General features: G+C 48.9%; 1 long non-coding RNA gene across 1 annotated transcript; it reads right to left on the bottom strand.

Moving 5' to 3' along the window:
* Nucleotides 1–1304: 1304 nt before the first annotated feature.
* On the bottom strand, nt 1305–10979 carry LOC115654896. The gene is made up of 3 exons (XR_004001295.1): nt 10969–10979; nt 8739–8741; nt 1305–1387 (listed from the first exon to the last, which is right to left on the bottom strand). It is a non-coding gene; the product is annotated as an uncharacterized LOC115654896 (long non-coding RNA).
* Nucleotides 10980–16831: the final 5852 nt, after the last annotated feature.

The following is a 16831-nucleotide window of genomic DNA, read 5'->3' as shown; positions in this document are numbered from 1 at the left end:
TAGCCCATCTCCCCCTCCCCTGCCCCATGGCTGCATTGCCCATCTCCCCCCTCTCTTCGCCCCATGGCTGCATTGCCCATCTCCCCCTCTCCTGCCCCACCCCATGGCTGCATTGCCCCATCTCCCGCTTCCCCATGGCTGCATTGGCCATTTCCCCCCCCCGCCCCCCATGGCTGCATTGCCCATCTCCCCCTCCCCCATGGCTGCATTGCCCCATCTCCCCCACCCCCATGGCTGCATAGCCCATCTCCCCCTCCCCTGCCCCATGGCTGCATTGCCCATCTCCCCCCTCTCTTCCCCCCATGGCTGCATTGCCCATCTCCCCCTCCCCCATATCTGCATTGACCATCTCCCGCCCTCTTCCCCCCCATGGCTGCATTGCCCATCTCCCCCTCCCCTGCCCCATGGCTGCATTGCCCATCTCCCCCCCTCTTCCCCCTCCATGACTGCATTGCCCCTCACCCCTCCCCTGCCTCATGGCTGCATTGCCCCATCTCCCCCTCCCCCCTGGCTGCATTGCCCATCTCCCCCTCTCCTGCCCCACCCCATGACTGCATTGTCCCATCTCCCGCTCCCCCATGGCTGCATTGGCCATCTCCCCCTCTCCTGCCCCATGGCTGCATTGCCCCATCTCCCCCTCCCCCATGGCTGCATTGGCCATCTCCACTCCTCTTCCCCCCCATGGCTGCATTGCCCCATCTCCCCCTCCCCTGCCCCATGGCTGCATTGCCCATCTCCCCCCTCTCTTCGCCCCATGGCTGCATTGCCCATCTCCCCCTCTCCTGCCCCACCCCATGGCTGCATTGCCCCATCTCCCGCTTCCCCATGGCTGCATTGGCCATTTCCCCCCCCCCACCCCCCATGGCTGCATTGCCCATCTCCCCCTCCCCTGTCCCATGGCTGCATTGCCCCATCTCCCCCTCCCCCATGGCTGCATTGGCCATCTCCCCCCCCTCCTCTCCATGGCTGCATTGGCCCATCTCCCCCTCCCCCATAGCTGCATTGGCCATCTCCCGCCCTCTTTCCCCCCACGGCTGCATTGCCCATCTCCCCCTCTTCTTCACCCCATGGCTGCATTGCCTGATCTCCCCCTCCCCTGCCCCATGTCTGCATTGCCTATTTAATTTTAAAAACAGCAAAAAATTATCCACTTCCCTTTCCATTTCTTATAAGAAGTCTTGAAGTTTAAATCTCCTCAGCGTGATAGAGATGTTTGCTTTGATCTGCTTAGCTCTTGGAAGTCCAGGGGCCCCAGGCTGCTGGCCCCAGGCTGCCTGGGGTCCTTAGGGACAGCTCTGTCCACTATTAGGGAATTTTTTCCCGAGAACCCCCTGTAAGATTTCGTGAACCCCCAGGGATTCACGAACCCGTTTGGGAACCACTGCCCCTAGCTGAAGGGCTGTGTAGATCTGTGGGCTCCAGGAATGTGATACAACGGTGCAATTCAGGAGCTCCATGCTCGGTTCCTGCGTTTGTAGACCTGCGACCTCAGGAGCAACCAAGACAGCTGCTCGTTGGTGTGGAGGCCACGGGGCCCCTAAGGAAGAAGCCCTGAAGAAACTGGGTCTGCTGAAAAAGCAGCAAAGAATCCTGTGGCACCTTATAGACTAACAGACGTTTTGGAGCATGAGCTTTCGTGGGTGAATACCCACTTCTTCAGATGCATGTAGTGGAAATATCCAGGGGCAGGTATATATATGCTAGCAAGCAAGCTAGAGATAACGGGGTCAGTTCAATCAGGGAGGATGAGGCCCTGTTCTAGCAGTTGAGGTGTGAAAACCAAGAGAGGAGAAACTGGTTCTGTAGTTGGCAAGCCATTCACAGTCTTTGTTCAATCCTGAGCTGATGGTGTCAAATTTGCAGATGAACTGAAGCTCAGCAGTTTCTCTTTGAAGTCTGGTCCTGAAGTTTTTTTGCTGCAGGATGGCCACCTTAAGGTCTGCTATAGTGTGGCCAGGGAGGTTGAAGTGCTCTCCTACAGGTTTTTGTATATTGCCATTCCTAATGTCTGATTTGTGTCCATTTATCCTTTTCCGTAGAGACTGTCCAGTTTGGCCGATGTACATAGCAGAGGGGCATTGCTGGCATATGATGGCGTATATTACATTGGTGGTTGTGCAGGTGAATGAACCAGTGATGGTGTGGCTGATCTGGTTAGGTCCTGTGATGGTGTCGCTGGTGTAGATATGTGGGCAGAGTTGGCATCGAGGTTTGTTGCATGGATTGGTTCCTGAGCTAGAGTTATTATGGTGCGGTGTGCAGTTACTGGTGAGAATATGTTTCAGGTTGGCAGGTTGTCTGTGGGCAAGGACTGGCCTGCCACCCAAGGCCTGTGAAAGTGTGGGATCATTGTCCAGGATGGGTTGTAGATCCTTGATGATGCGTTGGAGGGGTTTTAGCTGGTGTACCCAGAAGCCTCCTACTGCAAGACAAACCCAAGAAAGAAACCAACAGGACTCCACTGGCCATCACATACAGCCCCCAGCTAAAACCCCTCCAACGCATCATCAAGGATCTACAGTTCATCTGCAAATTTGACACCATCAGCTCAGGATTGAACAAAGACTGTGAATGGCTTGCCAACTACAGAACCAGTTTCTCCTCTCTTGGTTTTCACACCTCAACTGCTAGAACAGGGCCTCATCCTCCCTGATTGAACTGACCTCGTTATCTCTAGCTTGCTTGCTAGCATATATATACCTGCCTCTGGATATTTCCACCACATGCATCTGAAGAAGTGGGTATTCACCCACGAAAGCTCATGCTCCAAAACGTCTGTTAGTCTATAAGGTGCCACAGGATTCTTTGCTGCTTTTACAGATCCAGACTAACACGGCGACCCCTCTGATACTTGGGTCTGCTGAAGAGAAACCAAAGCTGTACCAGCAGGCCAGGCCACCGGCGAGCTGGCATGCAGAGCAGCGAAGCAGGTCAGCACTTTGGCCCGCTCCATGCAGCCCCCGACTGTGCGTAGGGTGAATGCCACAGGACAGGCGTGCCCTCCATCAGATCTGATTACCAGGCAGCTTGAAAGAAGCTTGCACTCAGCAAACTGTGATCTGAAAACACTGATGCTTTCGTGTGTCAGCCACCCAACGGTCTCCCGCTGACTTCTCCTGGAGACTTCTCTCCTGCGTGGGACCAGAGCCACCCTGCGACCCTGGGTACACCCCGCAGCCCGTGGCAGCGAGCTTCCTACCCCCCACACGTCAGAGCCTGAGCCGCAGACTCCAAGTCCTGCCTGCTCAGCACGGTTCAGAGTGGTAGCCCCAGCCCTGCCAATCCGAGTCTCTTGGCTAGGGCTAGGAGCCTAGAGGCACTGCCACAGGCCGTGTAGCCAAGGGCAGGCCCCGCACAGACCCAGAGCCAGCTCTGCGCCCCCCACCTCCATCAGGGCTGAGACGACGCTGAAGCAAGGGTCATTTCCCGGCTCCTCAAAGCTTTGAGCTAGGGCTGTCATTTCCGCCAGAGCAGCTCGGCCCTGCTCTCCGCCCTGCAGCCCACTGAGGAACCGTTCTCACTGGGTAGCCTCTCACGGTCCGTCTCTCTCTGAGCATCTCTCACTAATCGGCCTGCATTGAAAGGCGTGAAGGCAGGATCACCCTCCGAATGCTGAAGCTCTGCAATACCCCTCGCCTCCAAGACCAGGAACGCCAGCCCTGAGACCTGTAAAGACAGCAGCACCCTGTGGAAGATCTGTATAGAACCAGGACTGACCCCCTCAGGAGCAGGCCCTGATGGTTCCTGGACAGGAGACACTCTGACTGCACCGGGAATAGCATGAGTAACGGTGCATGGGCTGGGCCCTAGGGACATGCTCCATGTATGGCCTGACCTGCCTCCCCCACAGCCCCTCATGGCCTGGGCCTCCCTGCCCAGCCCCACTGCAGGCACCTAGGTACATCTCCCTGTGCTGCCTCACCCTGCTTCCCAGGGCCAGCTCCGGCCAGTCACAGAATCACAGAATCTTAGGGTTGGAAGGGACCTCAGGAGGTGTCTAGTCCAACCCCCTGCTCAGAGCAGGACCAACCCCAACTAAATCATCCCAGCCAGGGCTTTGTCAGCCTGACCTTAAAAACCTCTAAGGAAGGAGATTCCACCACCTCCCTAGGGAACCCATTCCAGTGCTTCACCACCCTCCTAGTGAAAAAGGGTTTTCCTAATATCCAGCCTAAACTTCTCCCACTGCAACTCAAGACCATTATTCCTTGTTCTGGCATCTGCCACCACTGAGAACAGCCGAGCTCCATCCTCTTTGGAACCCCCTTTCAGGAAGCTGAAAGCAGCGATCAAATCCCCCCTCATTCTTCTCTTCTGCAGACTAAACAATCCCAGTTCCCTCAGCCTCTCCTCAGAAGTCATGTGCTCCAGCGCCTTAAGCATTTTTGTTGCCCTCCGCTGGACTCTGTCCAATTTTTCCACATTCATCCAGTCACTGCAGCAGAGAGGGGAAGGGGGCTGGGGGCAGAGGGAGAAAGGGAGACAGAGGGGGCTGGGGGCACCTGGAGGCAGGGGGAGAGGGGGGCTGAGGGAGGAAGGGAGGTGGGGGGCCTGGGGGCAGAGACAGCATCAGTTAACCCAAATGGTAACACCTGCAACTCCAGAAGTCCCAAATCAGCAAGGCAGACTGATTTTTTCTCTGTTTCCCTGACTTGGGGGATCTGCCAATACCCCTGGGTTAAATCCAGGGTGCTCGAAACCTTTGCTCTGCTGAAACTGTCCAGCCTGTCATCCATGCTGGCCTGGGGGATGCACTGTGACAGCACTATGTTTTCTGTAATGAACACAAAGCCTCATCATCCCATCTGTTCTGGGGACCACAAGGATCAGGGAAGCCCAAGGACTATTAGACCCACTAATTGTCCCCAATTCCAGCACGCTTGCTAGCACCCCATCACCACGCTCCCACACTCTACCAGCCAGCCGGCCGGCTGGGCTGGGACAAGCTGTGGCCCTTCAGCACTGACCTCATGGACCAATGTGTCAGTCAGACCCAGCTTGCTGAAAAAGAGCTGCTGGTGACGTTGCAACGCAGCCTGAATTGCATTAACCCTTTGCTCATTAGTGTGGTATCGCCAGGCCATGGGGTCACCAGCGCAAGGAGGGACTGACTTCCAGCCCTCCCCAGCACAGCGCAGCATCTTCCTGGTGGCCTGAGGACTGCGATCGGCCTTTAACCGCATTCTGTGCACTTTGGGACGCAGCCTTCCTGTGGTAGGTACTGTCCATAACCCTTTCTGCAGTCCCGGAAGGCCCGTCCCATGAACTCTGCATTCTGTGCTTGTTCCCAGGGCAGAGAACCCATCCCAGGGCTCCCTGGGAATGGTGCTTCGCAGGTGTTTCGCTCACACCAATCTTTCTGTGCCGCCTGGCTCTCTGGGAGGTGGCCCTAAAGCACTTCACATATTCAGCCACTGATTCCCCTTCTGCTTTAAGGCCACCTCCCTGGAGTCGTCAATAAGATCCAGAGGACTCCGCTGTGATATTATCTGGTTAAAATAGGACCATATGGATCATTGTTGCAACCACTGTTATATATTTGCAACAAATTTTGTACAAAATGTGCCATGTAAGATGTCTATGGAAAGGTTATGATTATGCTATCTGTATCATTTTTGTATTTCAAGTTATGAATATTGGCTCCATACCTGGATTTCAAATGTTTGCTGCTGGGGTAACGCCTGCAAGATAGTTAGCCAGCACATCTTGGAGGCACTATTCAAATTAAGTGGCTCATCAAGAAACACTTTGCTGACAATGGACCATAGGAGATGCCCATCTACACTGAATGGACTGTCCTGCAAGTGCTGTTTGGGGTATAGTTAATGGCTTCTACTGTGTCCAAACCTTCATGCGTGGACATGTGACCTACCCATACGACTCCAAACACTATCTTGTCAGTCGTAATTTTCCACTAGCTGTGCTGAGGGCTTTGTTTGAAACAATGGGTTTCCCTCCAGATGGCTGAAGATATAAAAGGCTCTGGAAACCCCTCCATTTTGCCTTTTTTCTGCTCCAACCTCTGGACTATGAACTTATATTAGTGGAAGCATTCTAGCCAAGGAATTGAGAACCTTCCAATGATTTGGAAGCAGCCAGAGACTTGACTTAGGCCAGCAGTTTATTCCATCACTGCTACAAGCCTGAACCAAGAACTTTGCAATTATTATATATATTTGATCCCTTTAATCAATTTTAACTCTCATCTTTCTTTCTTTCTATGAATAAACCTTTAGAATTTAGATACTAAAGGATTGGCATCAGTGTGATTTTTGGGTAAGGTTTGAGTTATATTTTGATCTGGGTGTGTAGCTGGTCCTTTGTGATCAGAAGAACCTTTTAGTTGAAGAGATTGCTTGTAAAGAACCACTCATCTCTGAATCCAGTGTTTTTGGTGGTAAGACAAGGACTGGGATGCCTAGGGAAACTACTTTTCTGACTTCTTCTTAGCCAGTGTGGTGAAACAGACGTTTACATTTGTGGCTGGTTTGGTATATCCTACGGGGGACTGATTCATAGATTCATAGACTCTAGGACTGGAAGGGACCTCGAGAGGTCATCAAGTCCAGTCCCCTGCCCTCATGGCAGGACCAAATACTGTCTAGACCATCCCTGATAGACATTTATCTAACCTACTCTTAAATATCTCCAGAGATGGAGATTCCACAACCTCCCTAGGCAATTTAGTCCAGTGTTTAACTACCCTGACACTTAGGAACTTTTTCCTAATGTCCAACCTAAATCTCCCTTGCTGCAGTTTAAGCCCATTGCTTCTTGTTCTATCATTAGAGGCTAAGGTGAACAAGTTTTCTCCCTCCTCCTGATGACACCCTTTTAGATACCTGAAAACTGCTATCATGTCCCCTCTCAGTCTTCTCTTTTCCAAACTAAACAAACCCAATTCTTTCAGCCTTCCTTCATAGGTCATGTTCTCAAGACCTTTAATCATTCCTGTTGCTCTTCTCTGGACCCTCTCCAATTTCTCCACATCTTTCTTGAAATGCAGTGCCCAGAACTGGACACAATACTCCAGTTGAGGCCTAACCAGCGCAGAGTAGAGCAGAAGAATGACTTCTCATGTCTTGTTTACAACACACCTGTTAATGCATCCCAGAATCACATTTGCTTTTTTTGCAACAGTATCACACTGTTGACTCATATTTAGCTTGTGATCCACTATGACCCCTAGATCTCTTTCTGCCATACTCCTTCCTAGACAGTCTCTTCCCATTCTGTATGTGTGAAACTGATTGTTCCTTCCTAAGTGGAGCACTTTGCATTTGTCTTTATTGAACTTCATCTGGTTTACCTCAAAGCATTTCTCCAATTTGTCTAGATCATTTTGAATTTTGACCCTGTCCTCCAAAGCAGTTGCAATCCCTCCCAGTTTGGTATCGTCTGCAAACTTAATAAGCGTACTTTCTATGCCAACATCTACGTTGTTGATGAAGATATTGAACAGAGCCAGTCCCAAAACAGACCCCTGCGGAACCCCACTTGTTATACCTTTCCAGCAGCATTGGGAGCCATTAATAACTACTCTCTTAAGATGGTTATCCAGCCAGTTATGCACCCACCTTATAGTAGTCCCATCTAAATTGTATTTGCATAGTTTATCGATAAGGATATCATGCGAGACTGTATCAAACGCCTTACTAAAGTCTAGGTATACCACATCCACTGCTTCTCCCTTATCCACAAGACTCGTTATCCTATCAAAGAACGCTATCAGATTGGTTTGACACGATTTGTTCTTTACAAATCCATGCTGGCTATTCCCTATCACCTTACCACCTTCCAAGTGTTTGCAGATGTTTCTTTAATTACCTGCTCCATTATCTTCCCTGGCACAGAAGTTAAACTAACTGTCTGTAGTTAGGGTGTCTGGGGCTTTCCTTGGGTTGTAGGTGGGATCTTGGGTTGCCCCCGCTGGTAGGGTTTATTTTCAGTTTGCCCCCTCTGATATTCGCTCCCCTTGCTAGCAGTTTTTTTCTTTTCTGCCACTTCCACCCATCTGGCTCCAATCTCCCCCGCCTCAGTTACAGTTTTGGGCTTCCCATCTAGGATGTACCTTCCTATTTCCTCAGGAACACCCTCTAAGAACTGCTCCATTTGCATTAGGAAGGACAGCTCTTCCAGAGAGTTAGCACTTGCTCCTGATATCCAGGCCTTCCAATTCTTTCCAATGTGGTAGGCGTGTCGGGTACATGGCACATCTGGTTTTCACCTTAGGGCTCTGAACCGCCGACGGGCATGCTCAGGTGTTAGCCCCATTCTGATTCTGGCCTTGGTTTGAAAAATTTATAATCGTTCATGTGCTCCTTAGGCATTTCAGCCGCCACCTCTGCTAAGGGCCCACTGAGCTGTGGCCTCAGCTCCATTATGTACTGGTCTGCAGAGATGCTGTACCCAAGGCAGGCCCTTTCAAAATTTTCTAAGAAGGCCTCAGTATCATCACCTGCCTTGTAGGTGGGAAATTTTCTGGGATGGGAAACAGTACCTGGAGAAGGGTTGTTAGGGTTGGCTGGTCCATCCTGCTTAGCCTTGGCTAAGTCCAGTTCATGCTTTCTCTCTCTTTCCCTTTCTTCCATCTCTTTTTGTTTTATCTCCACAGCTCTTCTGTGGTCAGCCTCCTTGGCTTTCTCTTCTGTGTCCAGCCTAGCCAGTTCCTGTTTAACTACTTCCTTGGTACTCATTTTCCTGCTTTCTTGTGCTGGCCACATCCCTCTGCAGCTCACTGACTGGGATGCACTCAGCTCAGGGCTGCTTCGTTAACAGAGACTTTCTAACTAGCTATACCTGAGAGGTAGAAAGAAAGAAAACAATTCAGCTTGTAAATTCCCTTTGCTGGCTGCTTGCTCACAGCTTGAAGCCTCCTTTTAACAAAGACCCTTGTTAAAAAAACTTAACAGCTCTGCCCTCAGGCTGCTTTCCAAACAGCTAGAAAGGAGAGGAAAAAAATAATCCCACTGGCTTTTGGTTAGTAATAGTAATAAAGTAATAATTGGAGATATACCCATCTCCTAGAACTGGAAGGAACCTTGAAAGGTCATTGAGTCCAGCCCGCTGCCTTCACTAGCAGGACCAAGTACTGATTTTTGCCCCAGATCCCTAAGTGGCCCCCTCAAGGATTGAACTCACAATCCTGGGTTTGGCAGGCCAACGCTCAAACCACTGAGCTATCCCTCCCACACCAAAATAAATCCCAAACCGCTGCTTACCATGTCAAGGTTTTTTCCCCACTCTGAACTTTAGGGTACAGATGTGGGGGACCTGCATGGACCCTTCTAAGCTTAATTACTAGCATAGATCTGGTAAGACTGCCACCACCCAGAATTTCAGTATCTGGGGCACTTTCTGTCCCCCCAAAACTTTCCCCTCCCTGGGTTGCCCTGAGGGACTTCACCAATTCCCTGGTGAACACAGATCCAAACCCCTTGGATCTTAAAACAAGGAGAAATTAACCATCTTCCTCCTTTCCCCCCACCAATCCCTGGTTTGTCCAGATCCAATCCCCTTGGATCTTAAAACAAGGAAAAATCAATCAGGCTCTTAAAAAGGAAGTTTTTAATTAAAGAAAGAAAAGGTAAAAATTATCTCTGTAAAATCAGGATGGAAAATGCTTTACAGGGTCATCAGATTCCTTTAGACCAAAGGGTCCCCACCCCCAGCCTTAGGTTCAAAGTTACAGCAAATAGAGGTAAAATCCTTCTAGCAAAAAGAAACATTTACAAGTTGAGAAAACAAACATAAGACTAACACGCCTTGCCTGGCTAATTACTTAAAAGTTTGAAACATGAGAGACTGATTCAGAAAGATTTGGAGAGCCTGGATTGATGTCCTGTCCCTCTCAGTCCCGAGAGCGAACACCACCACCACAAAGAAAACAAACAAAGCTTCCCTCCACCAAGATTTGAAAGTATCTTGTCCCCACATTGGTTCTCTGGTCAGGTGTCAGCCAGGTTTACTGAGCTTTTTAACCCTTTACAGGTAAAAGAGGCACTAACCCTTAACTATCTGTTTATGACAGCATCCCATTGTTGACTCATATTCAATTTGTCATACTCTATAACCCCAGATCCTTCTCAGCAGTACTACCACCTAGCCAGTTATTCCCCATTTTGTAGTTGTGCTTCTGATTTTTCCTTCCTAATGAAGTGCTTTGCCCTTTATTGAATTTCATCTTGTTGAATTCAGACCAATTCTCCATTTCCCAAGGTCAGTTTGAATTCTAATCCTGCCCTCTAAAGTGCTTGCAACCCCTCCCAGCTTGGTGTCACCTGCAGATTTTATAAGCGCATCTCTGCTTCATTATCCAAGTAATTAATGAAAATATTGACTAGTACTGGACCCAGCCATGATCCCAGGTAGACCCACTAGATACACCTTCCCAGACTGACAGCAAACCACTGGTAACTGGTTGTGCACCCTGTAACAATGCTGGCTTTGGTGGGACACAACTGAGAGTGTCAATTCAGGACAAACTGCTCAGAGCAGGGCAGTCACAGCCCCAGGCTGGGGGTTCTTCACTTCTAAGGCACCAAACTAGCCAGACAGAGAGGACTTTGGTCTCACCCCACTGGCTAACCACAAGTCACACAAGCAATTCCCTCAGACACTCAGTTTCCCACATCACCACCAGTGCCACTCGTTATGGGGATGAATGAAGACAAGATGGAGATGAGGCAGCTGCCTTCTACAGTCTCTTCCAGATGTAAGGACACTTCTTTACAGGTGGCAGCCTGGCTCACATGCTACCTTGCGTTCCCAGGAAGACTTCTCATGCGGATTGGAGTCTCCCAAGGTCCGTTGTCAGTTAAATGTTTCTTGACTGGGCTCTTAACTTGCAAATTCCTTTCTCAAGAAGCTGGCCAATGCTTCACTGAGGCTACTTCGGAATCAGAACTCATCAATAGACACGTACAGAGCCAATATTCATAACTTCAGCTCTGAAAACGATACTCACACACAGATAGTATCATCATACCCAGCAAACTAGAACCTTCCCATAGACATCTCACACAACAACCTTTGTACAACATTTGCTGCAAATATATAACAGTGGTTGCAACAAGGATCTATACGGTTACAGATTATGTCAACAACATCACACACCCACCTTATAGTAATTTCATCCAGACCACATTTCCTTAGTTTGCTTATGAGAATGTCATGGGAGACTGTGTCAAAACCTCACCTGCACATCTACCAATGTGATATATGCCATCATGTGCCAGCAATGCCCTTCTGCCATGTACACTGGCCAAATCAGACAGTCTCTATGCAAAAGAGTAAATGGACACAAATCAGATGTCAAGAATTATAACATTCAAAAACCAGTCAGAGAGCACTTCAACCTCCCTGGTCACTCGATTACAGACCTAAAAGTCGCAATATTACAACAAAAAAACTTCAGAAACAGACTCCAATGAGAGACTGCTGAACTGGAATTAATTTGCAAACTGGACACCATTAAATTAGGCTTGAATAAAGACTGGGAATGGATGGGTCACTGCACAAAGTAAAACTATTTCCCCATGTTTAGTCCCCACACACAAACACACTGTTCCTCACAACTTCTTGTCAACTGCTGCAAATGGACCATTTTCATTACCATTACAAAAAAGTTTTTTCTCTCCTGCTGATAATAGCTCACCTTAACTGATCACTGTCCTTATAGTGTGTATAGTAACACACATTGTTTCATGGTCTCCATGTATATATCTATCTTACTACTGTATTTACCACTGCATGCATCCAATGAAGTGGGTTTTAGCCCATGAAAGCTTATGCTCAAATAAATTTGTTAGTCTCTAAGGTGCCACAAGGACTCCTGTTCTTTTTGCGGATACAGACTAACACAGCTGCTACCCTGAAACTAAAATCAAGATATATCATGTCTACAGCTTCCCCCCTCCACTAGGCCAGTAACCCTGTCCAAGAAGGAAATAGGTTAGTTTGGCATGATTTGTCCTGGACAGATCCATGCGCGCTGTTCCTTATAACCCTATTATTCTCTAGCTGCTTACAAATTGATTGTTTAATAATTTGTCCCACCAGTATCTTTCCAGATATAAAAGTTAGGCTGACTGGTCTGTAATTCCCCAGGTCCCCTTTGTTCCCCGTTTTTAAAGACAGGTAATATGTCTACCCTTCTCCAGTCCTCTGGGATCTCTCCCGTCCTCCAGGAGTTCTCAGAGATAATTGCTAAGACTTCAAGATTGTTCAGCTACTTCCTTAAGTACCCTCAGGTGAATTTCATCATGCCCTGCTGGCACAAATACATCTAACTTCTCTAAATATGCTTTCACCTGTTCTGGCTTGCATTCCTTCCCTCTTGTTAATATTATTGTATTGAGTATCTGGTCACCATTAACGTCCATCTCTTCTTATGACTTGTCCCTGTCTGCCACCAGGCCATCCCGCTCTCTGGCTCCAGCCAGCCTTCGCTCCCTGAGAGAGAGTCAGATATTTGCTCTCTTTCCCGGTCAGCCCCCACCAGCCTCCCCTGGCTTGACACCTGCTGCAGTTGTAGCAGGGCAGGCGGATTGCATCCAGGAGCTCTCGTTAACCCTTAGCCCCTCTCTTGGGATCATTTGTCAGCCTGGAGAGAGAGATTTTTCTTCACGTCGTTCCCTCAATGGGCAAGTTGTGAGCACCCCCTTTCATACCGTGTGGGACGTAACAGCTGCATTACCACTGCATTTCCTGAGTTTCTGTAAGTGCTTAGCTCCATGATTTCTTACCAGCAGAAGAACTTAACCCCAGCCCAGACCGTCCTGCCACATGTACATACCAGCATTAGTCCACTTCTTTCTCAGCAGAATACATCCTGTCTCTGCTGCCCTCCCCAATGCAGGAGCTTCAGCCCTGTGAATGGTGCATGTGTCTGGTTCCCTGCCATGACAGGCTCTGCAGCTGTTGTCAAAAAGTGAAAAGGACAAGACCCCTTGGTCTCTGTCCAACATAGATACACTGCAGTACTGGGGAGCTTTGGGGTGGCCAGGAGCTGACAATGACAAAGACTTCTGTAATGGGAGCCGTATAACCTATACATGGCTGGCTGGCTGGCTGGGAAGCAGAGGGACTGAACAGTGAATTGAGGAAAAGTATCTGCCTCACAATAATGTCACAACATAAAGCTTGAGCCATCAGAGGCTCTGTCTACACTAGCACTTTTGTTCGTCAGGGTGTGAAAAAAACAACCCCCCGACCAACCTAAGTTTCACAGACAAAGCGTCGTTGTGGACAGTGTTATGTCAGCAGGAGAGTGTCTCCCGCTGACATAGCTACTGCCGCTCGCTGGGGTGGGTTAATTATGCTGGCGGGAGAGTTCTCTCGTTGTCAGCATACAGTGGCTATGCAGGAGACGTGACAGTGACCCGACTGCTGAGGTACAGCAGTGTTGCTGTAAGGTCTGTAGTGCACATAGGGTGACCCTAGAAACAGATGACAGGAGAAGAAAAAAGCTTTATGCCTGGGGTTGTGCAGAGTGGAGCCAAATACAGGAAATCCAAAGAAATGCTCTTCTCTTACCTCACTTTATGGATTGGCATTGTCCATCGGGCTTTCTGACCCTCACGGCTATGTCTTCTCTTCCTGGATTGCTTTGCTCTGTTTTCTGTATTGAACTGGCTTCAGAGTAGCAGCCGCGTCAGTCTGTATCCGCAAAAAGAACAGGAGATGCATCCGATGAAGTGGGTATTCACCCACGAAAGCTCATGCTCCAATACGTCTGTTAGTCTATGAGATGTCACAGGATTCTTTGTGGCTTTTACAGATCCAGACTAACACGTCTACCCCTCTGATACAGGAGTATTTGTGACACCTGAGAGACTAACAAATTTATCTGAGCATAAGCTTTCGTGGGCTACAGCCCACTTCATCAGATGCGAGGAATGGAACATACAGTAAGAAGATATTTATACATACAGAGAACATGAAAAAGTGGAAGTTGCCTTACGAACTGGAAGAGGCTAATCAATTAAGATGAGCTATTATCAGCAGGAGAAAAAAAACTTTTGTAGTGATCATCAGGACGGCTCATTTTAGACCGTTGACAAGAAGGTGTGAGGATACATAACATGGGGAAATATATTCAATGTGTGTAATGACCCTGCCACTCCCAGTCTCTATTCAAACCCAAGTTAATGGTATCTAGTTTGCATATTAATTCAAGCTCAGCAGTTTCTCGTTGGAGTCTGTTTTTGAAGCTTGTCTGTTGCAAAATTGCCACTTTTAAGTCTGTTACTGAGTGGCCAGAGTGATTTAAGTGTTCTCCTACTGGTTTTTGAATGTTTCGATTCCTGATGTCAGATTTGTGTCCATTTATTCTTTTTCGTAGAGACTGTCCGGTTTGGCCAATGTACATGGCAGAGGGGCATTGCTGGCACATGATGGCATATATCACATTGGTAGATGTGCAGGTGAACGAGCTCCTGATGGTGTGGCTGATGTGATTAGGTTCTATGATGGTGTCACTTGAATAGATATGTGGACAGAGTTGGCAACAGGCTTTGTTGCAAGAATAGGTTCTTGGGTTAGTGTTTTTGTTGTGTGGTGTGTGGTTGCTGGTGAGTATTTGCTTCAGGTTTGGGGGTTGTCTGTTAGCGAGGACTGGCCTGTGTCCCAAGATCTGTGAGAGTGATGGATCATCCTTCAGGATAGGTTGTAGATCTTTGATGATGTGCTGGAGAGGTTTTAGTTGGGGGCTGTAGGTGAAGGCTAGTTGCGTTCTGTTACTTTCTTTGTTGGGCCTGTCCTGTAGTAGGTGACTTCTGGGTACTCTTCTGGCTCTGTCAATCTGTTTTTTCACTTCAGCAGGTGGGGATTTTTAGAATATTTTAAGAATGCTTGATAGAGCTCTTGTAGGTGTTTGTCTCTGTCTGAGGGGTTGGAGCAAATGCGGTTGTATCTTAGAGCTTGGCTGTAGGCAATGGATTGTGTGGTGTGTCCTGGATGGAAGCTGGAGGCATGTAGGTAAGTATAGTGGTCAGTAGGTTTCCAGTATAGGGTGGTGTTTATGTGACCATCGCTTATTAGCACTGTAGTGTCCAGGAAGTGGATCTCTTGTGTGGACTGGTTCAGGCTGAGGTTGATGGTGGGATGGAAATAGTTGAAATTATGGTGGAATTCCTCAAGGGCATCTTTTCCACGGGTCCAAATTATGAAGATGTCATCAATGTAGCGCAAGTAGAGTAGGGGTGTTAGGGGATGAGAGCTGAGGAAGCGTTGTTCTAAGTCAGCCATAAAAATGGTGGCATACTTTGGGGCAATGCGAGTACCCATAGCAGTGCCTCTGACTTGAAGGTACATATCACCCCCAAATGCGAAATAGCTATGGGTGAGGACAAAGTTACAAAGTTCAGCCACCAGATTTGCTGTGATAGTATCGGGGATACTGTTCCTGACGGCCTATAGTCCATCTGTGTGTGGAATGTCGTTGTAGAGGGCTTCTGCATCCATAGTGGCCAGGATGGTGTTTTCAGGAAGATCACCAATGGATTGTAGTTTCCTCAGGAAGTCAGTGGTGTCTCGAAGATAGCTGGGAGTGCTGGTCGCGTAGGGCCTGAGGAGAGAGTCTACATAGCCAGACAATCCTGCTGTCAGGGTGCCAGTGTCTGAGATGATGGGGTGTCCAGGGTTTCCAGGTTTATGGATCTTGAGTAGCAGATAGAATACCCCTGGTTGGGGTTCTAGGGGTGTGTCTGTGCAGATCTGTTCCTGTGCTTTCTCAGGGAGTTTCCTGAGGAGATGGTGTAGTTTCTTTTGGTAACCCTCAGTGGGATAAGAGGGTAATGGCCTGTAGAATGTGGAGTTAGAGAGCTGCCTAGCAGCCTCTCATTCATATTCCGACCTATTCATGATGACGACAGCACCTCCTTTGTCAGCCTTTTTGGTTGTGATGTCAGAATTGTTCCTGAGGCTGTTGATGGCGTCGTGTTCTGAACAGCTGAGGTTATGGGGCAAGTGATGCTGCTTTCAGCCCAGATTCCCCTTGTACTTTTGGGACCCACTGTTTTAGTTCTCTGCACTAGCCCTTGGTTTGCTCTGGGGAGCACTGAATGCTTTTCTTCCTAGTGTCTCAGAATCCAAAGAGCAAGGGGATATTTAGGATGTGGCACTATGGGGCAGGCTGGAGTGTGAAGGGTCTGAAGTGACGTCAGTCAGGAGAAGTTGAGGTTTAACAGGGATGTCGGTGAGGATCCAGTGGGGTGTCACTGAGACGTGGAGAGGATACATTGGGAAGTGGAGACCTGGCAGTGAGAGGGTGCGAGGAGGATTGACGAATGAAGGACTGTCATCAATGGAGTGCCAGGGGATGTGAAGTGGATTATTCATGGGACGCTGGAGAGGGACAGAAGAGGTCATAGTGTAGGGAGTCAAGGATGACATGGGGGGACTCTGTGGATGCCATTGGGGAGGATCTCAGGCTTGCAGAGAGCTTCACTGGGGAGGTGTTGGATTCACTGAAGGAGGAGGTCAGTGATGGGATGTGAGGGTCACTGAGGGAAAGAGTTCATCACAAAGGTAATGGGGACTTTATGTGGGGTCCAGAGAGGTGTTAAAGAAGCCATGAGATGGTTGGTGAAGGAGCTGGGGGACGTTAATGGTCTCTCCAAGAGAATGTTGGAGGGGGGCTTGGGAAATGATTGGGGCCGGTGGGGGTGATGAGTATTTGCTAAGGGATTTTAGGGAGCGCTGAGGAGCCAAGTGGAAGGTATCTGGGGGACCTGGTAGGGGGAGTCCCTGGGGGCTGGTGAGGAGTCTAGGGGGACTCCTGGGAGTGTCAGAGGAAGTCAAGAGGAGCCTGGTAGGGAACTCCCTGGGA

This window comes from Gopherus evgoodei, chromosome 7 (assembly GCF_007399415.2).
Source record: "Gopherus evgoodei ecotype Sinaloan lineage chromosome 7, rGopEvg1_v1.p, whole genome shotgun sequence".
In the NCBI taxonomy this organism is placed as follows: domain Eukaryota; kingdom Metazoa; phylum Chordata; order Testudines; family Testudinidae; genus Gopherus; species Gopherus evgoodei.
Note: the sequence above shows the minus strand (reverse complement) of the source record. Positions and strands in the feature narration are given on the sequence as shown.